The sequence below is a fragment of the Elgaria multicarinata genome, chromosome 5 (assembly GCF_023053635.1).
Source record: "Elgaria multicarinata webbii isolate HBS135686 ecotype San Diego chromosome 5, rElgMul1.1.pri, whole genome shotgun sequence".
NCBI classification, from domain to species: domain Eukaryota; kingdom Metazoa; phylum Chordata; class Lepidosauria; order Squamata; family Anguidae; genus Elgaria; species Elgaria multicarinata.
The window spans coordinates 92,623,396-92,641,879 of record NC_086175.1 but is presented as its reverse complement, the minus strand read 5'-3'; positions in this window follow the sequence as shown (position 1 = coordinate 92,641,879).

The window sequence follows — 18,484 nt, the reverse complement described above, 5'->3', positions numbered from 1 at the left end:
GAAGTGAAGCCAGGACGCTGGGGTGGGGGTGGGCGGCTTCAGAACAGCGCACCCAGCTGGAAGCCGCTCTGGGAGAACAACTTCTGGGCACACCGTTCCGAAGCTGCCCGCCTGCCTGCCCCAGCATCCTGGCTTTCCTTCGGCTGGGTGCCCAGCCAGCTGAAGTGAAGCCATGATGCTGGAGTGGGGGTGGCTTCCCAAAACCATCCCCTCAATGCACCCATCCCTGGTCCGTGTAAAAATTGTCTTCCACGAAACCGGTCCCTGGTGTCAAAAAGGTTGGGGACTACTGATCTAGAGTACCCACATCTGCCTTGGTCACTTTCCCATTGCTACAAGGTAAGTTTCTAGCCCACAGTTACAAGCTTGCAAAATGAAAGGATACAGTGTGTTTGGAAGTGTAACTGTTAGAGGCTTTTTGAAGGAAACAAAGTGATTTTAAACAAGTGTAAATAAACACCATCTTTTTTCTGATGGTGAGATTTATTTATATATTATTATTTATTCAAAAGGTTTTTAAGCTGGCTGGCTCCCAGAATGTAATGCTCTGCCATGGCAGTCTACAGGATTACAAGAGTTTTGAGATGGAGTTATACTTCTGGAAGAAAGTTTACAACACATGAAGGAAACTTTGAATTCATTAATGTCAGGGATCCCATATTTCTCACCGGCATTGAATTCTGATAAGTCAATACATGGCTCCATTTCAAGTAGTCATTTTCTCGTAATTAGCAATTTATGGGCCAATAAGCTGCCAAAATGGGTAATTTCTTCAATACTTCTGGGGACAAGGAAGCTGTTGAAGCTCACCTTTAAATGAACAGGAATATTTTAGGGGTGTCAATGAAAAATCTTTTTTTATATAAGTTCAAGCTTAAGGAGAGGATTTGAGTTTGTAGCAAATCTAGTGCTTTGAACTTAGAAGCTCAAAATGATGGTATAAGAAAGGAAAATGTTGTGGGCTGTTGAAGCTAAAAATATCTGTAAGATCAGGATTATTAACGAAATTGGACCATTAGAGCTTTCTTTGACTTTCTTGTCACCTTCAGGTGGACCTGAACATTTACAGATTTGTATTAAATGCAAGATTGCTCTTGGGATTTACGTGGCAGCAGAGTGCCGCACAGGATGATATAAGTTAGTAATTATATTGCAATTCAATGTACCGCTTAAACATATTGCAGGTATTGCTTCTTTCTTGGGATGAGCAGACACTGTTCCAACCTGTCCTGTTCTCTGGGTCCCACTCCTCTGGAATTTTTGGTATTATTAGAATGATTTCGAAATTGAATTCCAGAATCAGAGCAAGCACTGTTTTTACTGAGGGCCATATGCACCCCCATAAAGCTGTTCTTTTGTGCAGTCCTTAACTAATGCACAGATGCACTCTTGCAGGTGCGTCATTAAAACATTGCATAAAAACAATTGGTATGCAATAAGAAGTGCAATTGTGCCAAGGTTGCTTTTGTGTGTGTGTGTGTGTGTATTTTAGCTATGCACACCAGTAATGTATGGGGTGAGGGATAAACACAAATGAACTAAAGGAAAAGAAAACTGTGCAAATTGCTCATACACAGTGCTTGAACCAATATTCAAATTAAAAATGTAACAATGACCTAATTAATCAGTCCCATGTCAAAACAAATACTAGAACTGCCATCCTACAGCCACTTACCTGGGAGTAAGCACTAATTACTTTTGAATAAACATGTATTGTATTGCAATGTGGGTAATTTAAAATAAAGATGATTCTAGAAGCATCTCAGTTTAGTACTGTAGCAAACTATACATTTATTACAGAGAACCAATCCAGCTGTTCAGCAGCCTATGTGTGTGCAACACTGTTCCTTGCATGATGCATCTCTTGTCTCATTCATCTACTCTTCTCATCAATCAATCTATCGATAAGTAAATTAGGGAAGAAACATCCCCATGGTTCCCAGCAGCCCTAGATCCTGTGTTAAATCCTCTGGCTGCATCCAAATACAGAAAGCCACAGGAAGTACACTTCACATGATGTCTAGAATCTCTGGAAACTGCAGTGGACTGTGTAGCATCTCATTGTGTATAATACATTTCACCAAGTGTAGGAGCAGGGACCATGATTTCCGTGAAAATAGCTTGGATTGAAGCCCCTAGGCCCTGGCAATTGGGTTAATGATGTCACCAACCTGCACTAGGTCAAGGAATCGTAGGCCTTAGCTAGACCTAAGGTTTATCCTGGGATCATTCCGGGGTCATCCCTGCCTGCTCCCAGGATATCCTATGTGTCATTTATGTGAACAGGGATGACCCTGGGACGATCCCAGGATAAACCTTAGGTCTACCTAAGGCCTTACTTGAGAAGCAATCTGAATTCTATAGCAATTACTCAGACATCTAATGGACATCAGATAAATTAACTGAGGTTGCTTCCATGCTAGGCATTCAGTGTGGATTTTCCATGTCAAAGTAAGAACATAAGAATAGCCTTGCTGAGCCAGACCAAAGGTCTATCTAGTCCAGCATTCTGTTCACCCAGTGGTGAACCAGATGCCTATGAGAACCCCCAACAGGATATGACTGCAAACTTCTATGCAGAGTTTTGTGTACCTTGCATAGGTAGAATATCTGCAGTTTTTTCTCAACCCTTCTTCTTCATGATTATATTTTAATCACACTCTTGCTCATAGGATCAGGGCAATGATCCTGAATGATAGATTAGGCTGAGAGGCCAGGACTGGACCAAGGTTTTAAAGTTTTAATGTGGATTTTATGGTTTTACTTGTAAACTGCCCAGAGAGCTTAGGCTGTTGGGCAGTATGAATATGTAATATATAAATAAATAAGGCCACCCAGTGAATTTATCTGATTGAACACCTGGACCTGGGTCACCCTAGTCCTGGTCCAGAACTCTGCCCACTGAACCACATTATTGACTTTTTTAAGCCCATGGGAGCCCGCAAATACACTTTTTGTACTTGTCAATGCAGTCATTTTTCCTCATTAGTACAGCAAAATGACATTATTTCATTAACGCTATGCCTCGTTCTTTTTCCCCACCCCCACTTATTAGAATTTCCCTCTTTTATTGCTTTAAACAGTTCCTTCTTTCCTGCTTCATTTCTAAAAGGAGTTTTCAGCCTTGCATACATAAATACTGTTGACAAGAACAGTGTGAATGTTCTCTCTTTGATAAAAGGACATCAAAGGGGTGGTTTCAGCGACACTGGTTTATGTCATATTGATGTAATGGGAGAGCTGGCTTCTTGACGTATGCAGGGTTTTTCATATACATAATGAGACTTAATAGGTTAAAAGAGCCATCCCTGTACTTCTGTATTAGTTCACATCACTGTTTGTTCCATTCACATGCTGGTGGGAGGCAGTGGGTTTTAAGGAGGCAGTACGCTTTGAAAACCGTAGCTCTGCGTCTCTTTCATCATATCATTACAAGGGTATTGGGTGAAGCATGGGCCACAAGGGGAAAATACTGCTAAAAGATTCAGTCTGTCTCATTTCCCTTTTATTTTTTTTCTTGCACTGTTTGATTGAGTTATCATCCTTGGAGCTGCTCACTATTTATGATATGCACAAAATACATAATTAATTGTCCAATTCAACACCACTCACACTGTGGCCTCTGACAGTCTTCCATTTATCTAAATTGTGGGTGGGTGGGGTGGGGGGTTCCTTTCCATTTCTTTGGAGTTATGCAGTTGCTTAAGAAATTAATTTGGTCAAATCCCCCCCCCCCCAGAGGTTGAGGAAGGCAAACCATTCTTTCATTGCATTGAAACCATTGTTATTGGATTTGAAAATCTCCCTTTTAAACAAAGAATTCATTTGCATGCATTAGCAGTTAGCAAGTTCTAAATTACAGAGCTAAGCTTAGACAAAGGAATCAAGGCACATTTTGAAATTAAAACTCGCTCATTTCTTCAATGTACTTCATTTCATACAATGGAAACCTTTACCTGGCAACCCACTATTAACATCAAAATTGCAAAGTTTCCATCTCTTCTGCTGATGTTTTTGTAAGCAGAATTTTTTTCCTGTTGCAATTTGATGTAAATATTATAAAAATGTCCATCACTGGGGAGCCAGATCTTTTTTGACTCCCCAGGTTTCCTTAGTGTGCATGGCTCAACTTGTGTTTGCTTCCTGTTGGAAGGTTAGCAGAGAGGGAAAGAACTTAGCTTCCCTTGATAGGGAATTCCACAGCCTGGGAGTGGCCACTGAAATGGCCACCAAACACATTTCTGATGGTGTCAGTCTCAAAAGAAGGGATTTCCAGAAGATTTTAATGACTGCTCAGGCTTGTATAGGGGAGAAGGCAGTTTTCACATAGCCTGGTCCCAAGGCATATAGGGCTTTATAGGTCATAGCCAGCACATTGAATTCTACCCAGGAACAGAATTCCTGGTAGCAAGTGAAGCAGCTGTAACATTCTAGTCCCATGCTGCTCTAACTGGCCCCTGTCAACAGTCTGGCTGCAGCATTCTAGACAAGCTGAAGTTTCCAAACAGTTTTCAAAGGTAGCCTCATGTGTAGCACACTATAGTAGTCCAAATGGGATTTAGCTAAGACATGTGTGTGATGTGGCCAGACCAGACATCCCTAGGAACAGGCACAGTTGGTGCACACCTGTGCAAACACTCTCCTGGCTGTTGCCAGGACATGGGCAACCAGGTTCAGAGTTGAATCCAAGAGCACACCCAAAATGTGAGCCTGATTTTTCATTTGACCCTATGCAGGAGTCCAAATCCAAAGGGTGCCTTGCTGAATCAGTGGGACCAGTTACTAAATGGGAAAGACCCATGATTGCCATGGAGGCCATGAAGATCTGAGTCATTCCCAACAAGGAGGTTGTATCATATATGTTGAAGTCCCCCAGCACAACAAACCACAGGAACTTCAGCACCAACCCCAAGATCACCTTGGTGCTCAGGAAAGGAGACTGTTGAGCAGCAGGGTGGTCAGTAGAGCTCCTATTCTGCCAAGCAGGATATAACACTTTGAAAGTGGGTTGAAAACAGTATATGGAATGTGCCCCAACAGTTGTCAATACTGTTATAAACCATTACCATTATAAAATAGTAGTGTAGATCCTGCCTAGGTATAATTGCACTATGTATACCCAAGAAGGCCGGTATACAGGCAATCCTTTCCTTCCTCCTTTCTGTCCAACAAACTGGATGTCCCTTGTCCTTGTTCACCTCTGAAGTGGGTCCCGAAAAGGTAGGGTGACCATATGAAAAGAACACCATGGCTCCTGTATCTTTAACAGCTGTATACAGAAGGGAATTTCAGCAGGTGTGATTTGTATGCATGAAATTCCCTGTTCATCACAACAGTTAAAGCTGCAGGAGCCCTGCCGTCTTGACCAGATACAAAAGAGGCCAAGTTCCTGTTGTGATGAAGAGGGAATTTCACCAGGTTCTGCTTGCATAAAAATGACACCTGCTGAAATTCCCTTTTCAGTACAATTGTTAAAGATACAGGAGCGCTGTCCTCCTTTTCATATGGTCACCCAACCAAAAGGGGAAAACCAGAGGCTATGTATGTACTTTTTATGCATCAGCAACAAGATGCTGATGCAATCTTTTTCCAAGGTTGCAGAAGGTCTCTTGAAGGGAGTGCAAGGTCAGGGGTCGGTCCTGCAAAGAGGCAGTTGTTTTCTGGACCCAGAATGTCTTTACAGGACAGACACTGGTAGAAGTCAATAAGCAGGGTGATAAAGTCCACTTACAGTTTGCCTGGGCAGGTGTCACTTATGTGTCCTCATGTAGCAGGTTTGTGCTGGTAGGACTAGGCTAGACACTGGGATAAGAAGCCAATGGCAAAGTTAAGGCAAAAGGAGACCTAGGAAGGCTAAGATGCATAGCAGCAGAAGTGTATCTGTTAAGTTTAGGGAACAAAATCGCTAAAATCAGGGATCATTTGGATAATTGGGAGAAATTATGTATGGATGGGGGGAACAAACCCCAAATCCTATGAACTTAAGACTGTTTACTAAACAAAAAACTCTAAGCAGAACTATGCACAAACATTGGAAGATATATCTGCTCATGTTTTGTTCTAGGCATTTTGAGATATTTGTCATGTGAACAATGAGAAATGATTTGAGATGTGTCATCTTCCATTCAGTCTGTTGTTTTCCATTTAATAAAGAGACAATGTGGAAACTGAGCTAGAAACAGAGGTTGCTGTGAAATGGAGCATGCTGAGCATTTAATACATTATTCCGATGTCTGGGTGGGATACACTGAACTGTTATGCTGAATAAAAAATAAGGTGCTCATCGCTGAGGTGCTGCAGAAGGAATTGGCCATGTTCCTTTACTGGTTTTGCTAGGGAATGTCTGTTTTTTTCCAGAGAGGAAACAGTTTAGAGATCACAGTATATTAAAGGAGCTGGGATTACATACAATAATGATTAACATATAGAAATAGCAGGGCTCAACTCTCCTTCGATCTCCTGTCTCATCCTCCATGCCTCCTCTAACTAACTAGGATGAGCTACATGCCAAACGTCATATTCCGTTAAGCCATCAGGATCCAAGTCAATGTTTTTTTGCCTTTTGTTTAGGTTAGAAAAAAACTCAACTTCAGGCCAAACTGTGACTAGTGCTGCAATGCCAAATCTCTTATTTTATTATTGGTGGATGTAGACTTGCCCACCCCCTCCTCTCCACGGCTGCCCCTCCAGCCGCTCTCTGCTGAATGTAGTGATCTGTGGTTCAGGACATGGAGGGGGATCCTTGAAAACTGAGCAGAGGTACCTTCTGTGAGGGGAGCCCTTCTGTTCATGAAGGCAGATCCTGGATCCAGCCCTCCATCAGATTAAAATCATCACAATAACTTACTTTCTTTGGATACTGCAACAGGAGGATTTGCATGTGCAATTGTCATTTTAAGGATACAATCCTATACATATTTAGACAGGGAAAAAACTTCTACAGCTGCCAGCATTCCCAGCCAGCATAGCTATGGTGGACCTGACCTTGTGTTCAGCTTTTTTTTTTTTTTTTTTTTTTGGCACATGGTACAGGCCATTAGAAGAATCTCTTAACAATATTATTTATTTATCTGTTAACAATATGGTTAATGTTATACTAATGTTAAGTCATACAGTATCAATGGCCTGGTTCAGACAACATGCTAAACCATGCTGCTTAGCCACAAAATGGTTAAGGGAATGCAACCATTTGGTGGTTAAGCAGCATGGTTTAGCGTATTGTCTGAACCAGGCCAATGATAAAAACAGTAACTGTGGTGTGTGTTTTTTTAAAGGAGAACTCAAATTTATTAGCTATATTGTTCTCGGCAGAATAGTGGGGGGAAATCTGGATCACCTTCAAGTTTTGATTAGATACAAAATGTCTGAGGTATAGTAATAATGAATAAACTTTCACACAGATTAAGACTCAGCCAGATAGAGTGAACAAAGAAAGAAAGAAAGAAAGAAAGAAAAGAAACAAAAATAAAATAAAATAAGAATGGTGGCTATTTATTATGTCCCTGGAAAGGGAGCACTGAGCTGGAATAAGACTCAAAAGTACAGGGCCATAGTGATTTATTATTTTACTATATCAAAGTAATATGTTGCAATAGATGAACACTTCAGTGGTATTCTAGATGAGGAAAGAGGTTTTGTTTTGTAATGTTTGTTTATATTCTACTCTATTTAAAAGAAGTTGAAATCCAATGAAAAATAAGAGAACCGAGACAGGAAAAGCTTTTTGGTCTCTATTCATTTTGTTTAATTAAAACACATTATTGTCACTTCAGCTATATTTATGATCCTTCCTCATTTGCTTTCCTTTAATATATGGTAGTGCTTGCAACTCAAATTTTGATTCTCAAGCAGTCTAAATGATAAGCCACTAACAGCCCCGTTTGTGGGTCCACAATAGTGTGACCATATGAAAAGGAGGGCAGAGCTCTTGTGTCTTTAATAGTTGTATAGAAAAGGAAATTTCAGCAGGTGACATTTCCCTCATCACAAAAGTTAAAGCTGCAGGAGCACTGCCCGCTTTTGTATCTGGTCACTAGAGTGACCACTAGAGTGACTAGAAACAAAGGAGGGCAGGGCTCCTGCAGCTTTAACTGTTGGGATGAAGAGGGCATTTCACCAGGTGCTGCATGCATACAAATGAGACTGCCCCTCCCTGCGTCCAGCTTGCCTGGCCATGGAGAGGCTATTGCGGGTGGGGGGAAGGAAGGGATGTGCCCGATTGCTTTTGGAGTGATCAGGTGGCACCAGTGGCCGGGAGCAGGGTGGTTGAGGTTATATAGGCCAGCCATGCCCCAGTTCTTCAGCCTCTTCTTGTCACAGCTTCCTCCCTCCCTGTATGCAGTGTGGATTTCTCTAGTCATCCTATTGGGGGCCGAGTAGTAATTTTTGGCTCATAGCCAGATTGGCCAGGGCTATGTGTCTTTTTGCCTACTTCACACTGTAAGTAGGAATTGTAATACGTTTCGATTCAGTCAATTTGGTCACATATGGCTCAGGCTGCTTAGAGGAAAAGGATAGTGATCATTCGGTGGCACTGTTGTTTGGTGACAGGTGATGCCTGATGCCTTCCTCTGAGGGTTTGCTGCCCCAGTGGGTGGGGATAAGGGTTACCTGTGAGGCTGACTCACCTCACTCCACCCAGTGTTTTGCGGCCTAGGGGGGGGAGTGGCATGGGAAATTGTCCCATCCCCGAAAGGGGTAGTCCTGGGGGTGGCAATCACACAGACACCACTCTCCAGGCATAGAATGCTTCATTCGATATAAACACCTAGCTAGTTGCTGGTGTAGTTTACGACCCACCCAATTTCCCTTGGCAGATCTTCAATAAATGTGGCCTGAATTTGATACCATACATACTTGTCTCATCTCTTTATTTCCCCCCTCCTTTCACCTGCATCTCCCTTTTCTATACAACTGTTAAAGATACAGGTGCCCTGTCCTCCTTTTCATATAGTCATCCTAGTCAACAATTATCTACAGATGCCAATTTTAATAGTGGCAATAAAGAAGTAGAAAAAGGAATAAGCAGTTTCCATATATTTATAAACAAAATCTTTTTCTCCTTACTGCCATTCTCCTCTGTTTCTATTATTATTATTATTATTATTATTATTATTATTATTATTATTATTATTATTATTATTATTATTACATTTATATCCCACATTTTTTCCTCCAAGGAACCCAAGGTGGCATACATAATCCTCCTCCTCTTTATTTTATCCTCACAACAACAACCCTGTGAGGTAGGTTGGGCTGAGAGTCTGTGACTGGCTCAAAGTCACCCAGTGGGTTTCCATGGCCAACTGGGGTGTAGAACCGAGATCTCCCAACTCCTAGTCCAGCACTTTAGCCACTACACCACACTGGCTTTCTTACCATGGAGCACACACACCCCTATTTAGAGTGCAATCCTGTACATATTTAGACAGGAAAAAACATCTACACCTCCCAGCATTCCCATGTCAGTATAGCTGTCTGGGGAATACTGGGAATTTTAAGACTATTTTTGTGTCTAAACATGCATAGGATCGCACACTTAGTTTATTTTTATCTGCCTGAAATCACATGAACATTTAGCAGCCTAGTACCCACTCCTGTATTTTCTAACAATACAGTACATGACATGACTACTCAGAAGTGAACCCCACTGAGTAACTGGTGCTTTTTTTTAATTCTACAACATTTTACCATGCAGAGTCTTAAAAACAGAAGAGATATGTGTTGTTTATGTTGAAGACACACTTGGATACCAACAGTTTAATATATGCATTGTCTAGTGCCTTAATCCTTTCATTGGAAAAGAAAAAGTAAACAATAACAACAAAACAAAACAAATCTTGCAATTTGATAAGGACTTGAATTCTTTCTGGAAGGCAAAGACCACTTCATTCAAGAACACTGTGGCGTTATCAGTGGGTCTCTTAGATTGGAGATGTTTTTCTTTTTAAAATTTCTCATTCTGTAATTGTTGTGTTTTACCTATTTTAATGTATTTTATTGTTTCAGTCAGTTTTACTTATGCCTGTAAGCTGCCTTGAGTGCCATTTTGTGTTTAGGCGGAGGGACCTTATATAAGCAGAGCTCTTTCTTTTGTGAAAGGTCACTTCGCCTCGCAGAAGGCACTCTGGATCCAACTCAGAGTGTGCAGAAAAGTACAGTCAGGAAAAGAAAAAAAAAGACTCTGGAGGTCTTTGAATGGCAACACTGCCTACATTTCTACCATTTTCTACACTCTTTTTAAAACTATAAGCCCACCTTCACCAACCTGGTGCACTTTCTAGAGATGTTGGACAACAACCCCCAAATCATCTCCAGGCAGCGTGGCCATACTGGCTGGAGATAATGGGAATTGTAGTTCAACAGATCTTCACGATGCCCAGGGATAATTTAAGCCATAGCCCACCACATCTGAAGATGCACCTGGTTGGGAAAGACTGCTATCAACTTTAACTTAAAAGAAACTTCCCCATGGATACAGCATACTCTATAGAGAACCTGATGTGAAAAGGCAGCTTTGAACTTCCCCCTGCTTAGAATGGAAGGGACAAAACCATCTTTTATACCTGCACTTTTGAAGGGGGTGGTACTGCAGTGGTCAATGCGCATTTGTAGCATTCTGCCTATCTATAAAAATGCACTTCTCTGGGCTTGTTCTGATGCCTAGGCTACTGATCCCCCATCAGGGAAGTATCACGTAAATGTTTCCCATGAGAAGAAGAACACAGACAGTCACTAGAACTTTTTTTCCCCATCCTAAGCTCTGCACTAATTTGGCAGTAGCCTAGGAACTGCAAGCTCCTTCCTGAGTGATCATTCTTCCCTTACAAAACAATATAGTGTCCTTTTGTTTCTCCTGCTGTCACTGATATTGCTTTTTGAAGAAATTCAAAGTTTGTGATTTTGCTTTGGAATAAAATAATCAAGACTCCAGTTGTTTGAAAAATACCCTCTGGATGACTTTGGGTCAATCACACTCTCTTTCAGCCTAACCTATTTCACAAGGTTGGCTTGTTTGTTGTTATTGTTGGTGGTGATGATGATGATAAATAAAACTTATATGTTGTTGATTTAAAATGTAGCCAACAAGTACACTGGACACTTAATTATCCAAAAGCATGAGGTGCATATATTCCAAGAGTAAATCTGCAGAAGAATAAGTATTCCATACACAATGTTGTGTGATGTGTGTGTTTGCATGCACACAGATGTTCACTTATCATTTTGAAGTTGTCAACTCCAGTTGTGAATGAGACATTGATGATCGTTCGGGTAATATTCCAGTTAGTAGATTATTTGACTTACAACTGTAATTTGATTCCTCGCTCTCCTTTATTCCTCATATTGAGGCAGTAGCTAAATCCTGTCGTTTTTTCCTGTATAATATTGCCAAGATTCGATCATTTTTGTCTGTCTCTTCTGCCAAGACTCTTGTTCATGCATTGGTTATTTCTCGGTTGGACTACTGCAACCTTCTTCTCACTGGCCTTCTTTCTTCTCACATCAGTCCGTTGGTTTCTGTTCACCACTCTGCTGCTAAGATCATCTTCTTGGCTCGCCGCTCTGACCATGTAACTCCACTTCTGAAATCTCTTCATTGGCTTCCAATTCACTTCAGAATCCAATATAAACTTCTCCTGTTGACCTACAAAGCTTTTCACTGTCTAGCTCCTGCCTATCTCTCCTCTCTCATCTCACACTATTGCCCCGCTTGTGCTCTTCGCTCCTCTGATGCCATGTTTCTTGCCTGCCCAAGGGTCTCTACTTCCCTTGCTCGGCTTCGTCCATTTTCTTCTGCTGCCCCTTATGCCTGGAATGCTCTTCCAGAACATTTGAGAACTCCAAGTTCAACCGCAGCTTTTAAAGCTCAGCTAAAAACTTTTCTTTTTCCTAAAGCTTTTAAAACTTGATTTTGTTCTGACTTTATACTGTTAGTTTTACCCTACCCAGTGCCTGTTTACCCTACCCTGTGCCTGTTTGCATTCTCTTCCCCTCCTTATTGTTTTATTATGCTTTTATTAGAATGTAAGCCTATGCAGCAGGGTCTTGCTATTTACTGTTTTACTCTGTACAGCACCATGTACATTGATGGTGCTATATAAATAAAATAATAATAATAATAATAATAATAATAATAATAATAATAATAATAATAAGGCCAGATCTACACCAAGCAGGATATGATACTTTGAAAATGGTTTGAAAACAGTATATGGTGTGTGCCCTGGGCCCCAACAGTTGTCACGAGTGTTATAAACTGTTTTAAAGCAGTAGTGTAGATACTGCCAAAGAGTGGCTCTATTCTTTGACAATCTCCACTATTGACTGAAGATGGCCTCTTTGTAGAGTCTTCTGAGCAGCAAGTATGAATGTTCAATGGCATACACTGATTGGCTTTATGTCTTGTCCTTTTTAATGGTGAATTGTGGTGCTGAATTAGGGTAGCCACCTCTTTTTTCTGACACACTTTAACAGCTACATGGCAGGCAAATAAAACATGGTCTTTCCATGATGGGAATAACAAACAAATGCACTACTGTTCAAGGAATGTTATAATGAGTAACAACCCATAACAAAAGTAACTGTACAAAGTATTTATTTATTTATTACATTTTTATACTGCCCAATAGCTGAAGCTCTCTGGGCAGTTTACAAAAATTAAAACCTTGAAGAGCATAAAACCAACGAACAATTTAAAAACACAAATACAAACTACAATATAAAAAGCACAAGTAAGTAAGAAGAAAATGGTGAATCAAACAATTCTACACACAGAGCATGTGTGTTACACATACATAAAGTACAAATAAACAGTAATTTTTTATAGATGGGTGAAGGTGTGAACATAAATTGAACAAACATTCTATACAAGCCAGATAAGGCCTTTTTTCACCAACAGTCTTGTTTCACCATGTTTATGGCTTCTTCAGAAAAACAAAATCATTATCTATAAAGACTGAAAAAATATATATAATACAAATTAAATCCAATTTGAAGTTACCTGGGAACAGCTGTACCTTTTGAATTTGGCCAGTGCAGATGGGTAAGAATTTTGGTTTGGTTTTTACTTACCAAACCTGAGTTATTTATACTGTTTTTAATTGAATGCAAGAGTAAGCAAAGCTGATAGATTCATCAATCTTTCATAAGAACATAAGAAGAGCCATGTTGGAACAGACCAAGGGTCCATCTAGTCCAGGAATCTATTCACGTAATGGCCAACCAGCTGTAGTTTCTTGTTACATCACCATTGTCTTCTGTAGAAACTAAGCAAAGTGCATTTGGTTGAGGGCTGTTGCCCACAACTGCCCTGAGTATGGCAATGGTTTTTCCATCTGCCCATGGTGGCTGAGGTGATACACTAACCAGGGGATCCTGCACAACTCCAGTGTTATACACCACGTCACATACCCTCAATGTGGGTTGAGCTGTGGCATGCAGCATTGCACCTTCTACTCAAGGTGAACAAGTGAGCAATCCTGTGATTCTCCAGATGGCAGCTGACATAGCCATGGAATATAGTTGCCACCATCAAGACATATTTGGCCCTAAAAAAAATGAATGTGTTTGTTGTTTAAGGCATAATTCTATGGATTGTACTCCCAATAGACAGAGGGCTCCAAGTACAGAGCCAGGCAGAGCAAGAGGAGGGCAGATATAATTTTACTTCTATTCCTCTGCTTAAAATGCAGGAAATTACTATATGGAGCTCTGGGACCATCTAAGTGACTTATTTCAGTGGAGGCAGGGAAGCCATAGGATTCTGCATATGCTGGTTTCTCCCCTTCCCTCCCTTCATCTCCCGTCCCCTCTCTTCTCCACCTCTCCCACCAGCATGGTCCCTTTTCTCCCTCTCTGAATTCTCTTACGAGGTCTCAGTGGTAAGAGAATGTTTCTGCAGCAGCTGGGAGGACGAAGGGGGCGAAGACACACCACCAGAATGCTCTTCCATGCTTATAGCTCTGTCTATGGGTGTGGAGGAGTGATCCACAACTTCCTTTGGTGCCCCAAGCTGTTTAGGGCCCTTACAATTGCTCTCCCCATAAACCTCCGGAGAAAGTCAGTCATTACATGTTTGTAACCTTCCAAATGTTGTTGTTGTTGTTGTTGTTGTTGTTGTTGTTGTTATTATTATTATTATTATTATTATTATTATTATTATTATAGCACCATCAATGTACGTAGCTAGCTGAGCTATCCAAAACTGTTTGAAGAAAAATTGCTGTCAGATAATGAAATAAAAACTAATAAGAACATTTGGACTTATAAGTGTGTGTGGGGGAGACCTGCCCCCTATTTAATGGTGTGAGCTGGTAGCAAACTGAATGTGGAAAGATTTGTTTGATCCAGATGTTTGTTCTAAAGCCACTCAACCATTCCATAATGACTTTCACCCATAGTGTTCTGTGTTCACATTCTCCACCAGCTTTTCTTTTGGGGGCAGAACCAAATGTCAACTATCTGGATCCCCAAATTGCTGCTTTAGTCTTTTGAGACAAAAACAGAAGCTGAAGACATTTTCAACAGTCTTTACCAGGTTGCCAAGGCAATGGTTGAAGATATTCTTCCTTGCTCCCATTAGATGTATCCAAGCTCCAGCCAGCAGCTTTTCCTCATGGAATATGGCCGCGTTGTTAGGGAAATGGATTTTCTTTTTATTGGATTGATTATTGACATTTGTGTTTATTACTGAACTGGACGTTTGTAACTGGGTGCTTAGAACAGGGCAGTTGTGCCTTGAAAGTGAAATGTTATTAATTTATTGACACAGCAGTCTTAAAATAATGCTTTTAAAATGGGGATACTATAAATTATTATATTAATAATAGTTTATCTTGAAGGCACACTTGCCCTGTTCTAGACTTGACCACTAGAAGGTTGATAGGCCAGCCTGGTTTTATCCTTGGAAACGGGTGGCTATATCTTTTTAATACTGGAAGAACAAAGGCCATGGGATGATTTGGAATAGAAAAATGACCAGATGGGTAAGGACTGAGTAGCTTATCTCCCTGCTGTTCCTTAAATTAATCTTTGATAATACACTTTTTAAACACACACACACACACGAAAGAAACATATGACTTCATGCTTCATTTTGTTTGGAAATAAGATGCAAACTTCTCCTTAAATGCTCAGCACTAGGAAGGAACAACATCTAACCACTGAGCTCATCAAACAACAAAAAACAAATTCTTGGATTCTGGAAGTTTATCCAGCAGTGGGGAAGATAAGACATTGTTCCAGTAATGGCTAAAGAACAACTGAGATGTTTTTATGTTTGTCAGCTTTGAGCTTTCTTCTCACTCTCAGCCATGCACACCACCAATGCTGGATAATCTCTTCATTCATTTTATGTCATATCAGGTCAGTATCCACAGTTGTAGTAGAGTCTCATAGGTTGTGAGATACTGACCAATAAAGAGGATCTGAGCCTTGTTAGTAGGGATATTGTGGGAGTCCGAGAGTGGGGAGGAGTTCATGGGACACCCCCACTCTGCCTCCTGGCCTCCAGTCAGCAGATGGCACCACTTACTCATCCCTATTTGCCTTGCTTGACGAGCTGCTCATGGTGATGGGTGCCAAGCAAGCAGCCAATAGCTCCCCAACCCCTAGGTGAGCCATCATTTTGTGTAAACATAGCAGCTCAGTTTTTTACATCAAAGGCCTTTTACACAAATGGCAGGAATAAAGCTGCCATTTACACAAGAATACAGGCATGAATGGTCCATTGACACCTGTAATGTTGCGTAAATGGTTCCTTTATGGCCACCATTTACATAAAAGGTCTTTTATGAAAAAAACTGAGGTTCCAGGGTTTTTTTTGCAAATAGCAGTTTGATGAGAGGTCAGATAGCCTGGAAGATGAACAGAGCCAGGTGGCTGGTGGGGGGTTGGCAAGCGGTATGTGGTGTGGGTGGAAGTGAGTACATCTGTTCCTGCTTACTAGTGCCTGAGCCATCAGCTCCTGTCTCACAGCTTGTGATATATTATTCTCTCTCAGTTAGAGCTTCCTTGTGTTTCTCCTTTGGACCTGGAGGTTGTCAGTAAAACCACCTCAGATCTGCGGTTCCAGACATAGGAAGGTATGTTATAGGGATGTGCTCCACCTCTAATCGGACCGGTGAATTAGAAGCAGAACGGGGTGCTTCGCCTCCCCTTAAGGCGGAGGCAAAGAGGATTGGGGGGCAGACAGAGCGTGGCGAAGAGGATCGAGGTGAAGGTGGATCCTTTGCCTCGATCCGGAGCTCTGCCGGAAAGGTAAGTGGGGTTTACCGGGCCCTGCCGCTCTCGCTGTTGCCCAAGCTGTCGCCCCCCCTCCTCTCCCTTACCTGCCTCCATCCGCAGTCCCTCAGCTTCTTCAATTGAGCCCGCGGATCAACCAAGAAGTCTAGGCCGCAATTGCGGCCCAGACTTCCTGGCTGAACCGTAGGCTCAATTGAAGAAGCTGACGGACCATGGACGGAGGCAGGTAAGGCCCCCCTCCCCCTTGGTCCCTTACCGGGCTCTGCCGCCGTCGCCACACGGGTGGCGACGGCAGCAGGGCCCAGTAACCCCCCCCCCAGCCCTCCTCTCCCTTACCTGCCTCCGTCCGCGGTCCATCGGCTTCTTCAATTGAGCCTGCGGTTCAACCAGGAAGTCTGGGCCACACTTGCTTTTGTTTGGATTTCTATGAATCTGACCTGCAGTTTCTGCAGCAGTCTTTCTCTGGGTCACATAGATTGCATGGACTTGTGGATCAGTTTTTGTTTTGTTTTGTTTTTTACCTTTTACCTTTGTGGGGATTAGTGCAGCTGCATGCTTGTGTTAATGTGCAATTCTGCAAATGCACATTTGCAAACAGAATGAAATTCTCACATGTCCCTAAAAATATATCTGATTCCATTAATGAGAAGACAAGGGAATGAAAGACGTCTCATAATCCACAAAACACTGACAGTACAGATTTAACAAAATCCATCCATCCCTAAGTCTGGGTATGTTGTCCATCTAGCTCAATATTTCCTATTCTGACTACCCTCTCCAAGGTCTTAGGCAGAGGTTTTTCCCATCCTGTATGGCTTGTCCACTCTGAACTCATTGAATAACTGACCATCATAAAGCTGTTGAATGGCTTGCAAAGGTCTGAATCTAGACAACGACTGTGGCTGTACTTTTTTTTTCCTGTGCAGGACTGAAAATGGCAGTAGGACTATAGCACACAGTTAAGATCTTGAATCTCATTAATTGCAATGGACTGAAAGCTAATGTTTCTCTTTATTTATATTATGAGATGGATTTGCTTTTTGCAGAGAGGTAAGGACATTATGTTTAGCATGTCACATACTATATGAGCATGCCACATTTAGTTTGGACCTCAGATGTAGAGTTACCTGCTGACATTCAGCACTGACAGTGATGGGATAGCGACTTTTAAAAAATGTTCTGCCTGTGAAAATAATAATAATAATAAATAAGGTTTTGATCCAATACAAACATACCAGGGAGCAAATGCCATTGGACTCAATAGGGCTTATGTGTGAATAAACATCTATGGGATTACACTGTAAACTGAATATTGATGAAGAGCTCAGCCAATTTCAAACTAGAAAGGGATTTATCTCTCTCCCCCATATTAACTCCTTCATTGGAGATGATGATGGTGGTGGTGGTGGTGGTGGTGGTGGTGGTAGTCTTTTATTACTGCTAATGGGATCATCTATATTCAAAGGCAATGGCATTAGAGGTCAATTACCTTCATCTTCTGCTTTCCCAGAGATATTTCCCTGGGCATTGCTGGAATGCTTGACCAGATGGACCTTTGGCAGGACTCTTTCTATGTTGTAATTCTTATTCTTATTATATTTCTTCAGGAAATCTATACTCAAGGCATCTCAAAGTGATATATCATAATAAATTAAAACAAACTGACACTCTAAAGAAATTAAAATATTTTGGCAATACAAACCAACCAATAAAAATGGTGGCAGCAGAGAATTAATTTCAATCAGCTGTTGAACTGATTTCTCCCCCCCCCATGCATCCCCCCCAAAAAAGAATAGTTTCCTGTCACAGGAAAGGAAACAAGTAGTCTCACGATATATCTTGAGACATGGTATGAATACAAGGTAGGTGCCAGTACTGCCAAGATTCTGCTGTATGTATCCCATCTCATCTTCGTTCAGCACCAAAAGGAACCTGAGCAAGGTTGCCTCACCAGATCATGAAGAAAAGAGGGGAACATATGCAGTGAGTGACTTGGAAAGAAGATGTGTGGTGAAGTGGCTATGTAATTGCTTTACAATGGCACTCATAAGGAAATTCTGAACTCCTGTGAAGCTGATGAGGCACAAGAAAAGAACTGCTTATACATGCTAAATCATTCAGAAGGGAGCTGTGCAATGCTAAATGTGTCATGAGCTTTCCTGTCATGGGGGCGGGGGCGATGAGGTTCCAAACTTGATCATCCTGAGTGAGTTGTGTGATGTGCCGTATTAATTATTAAAGT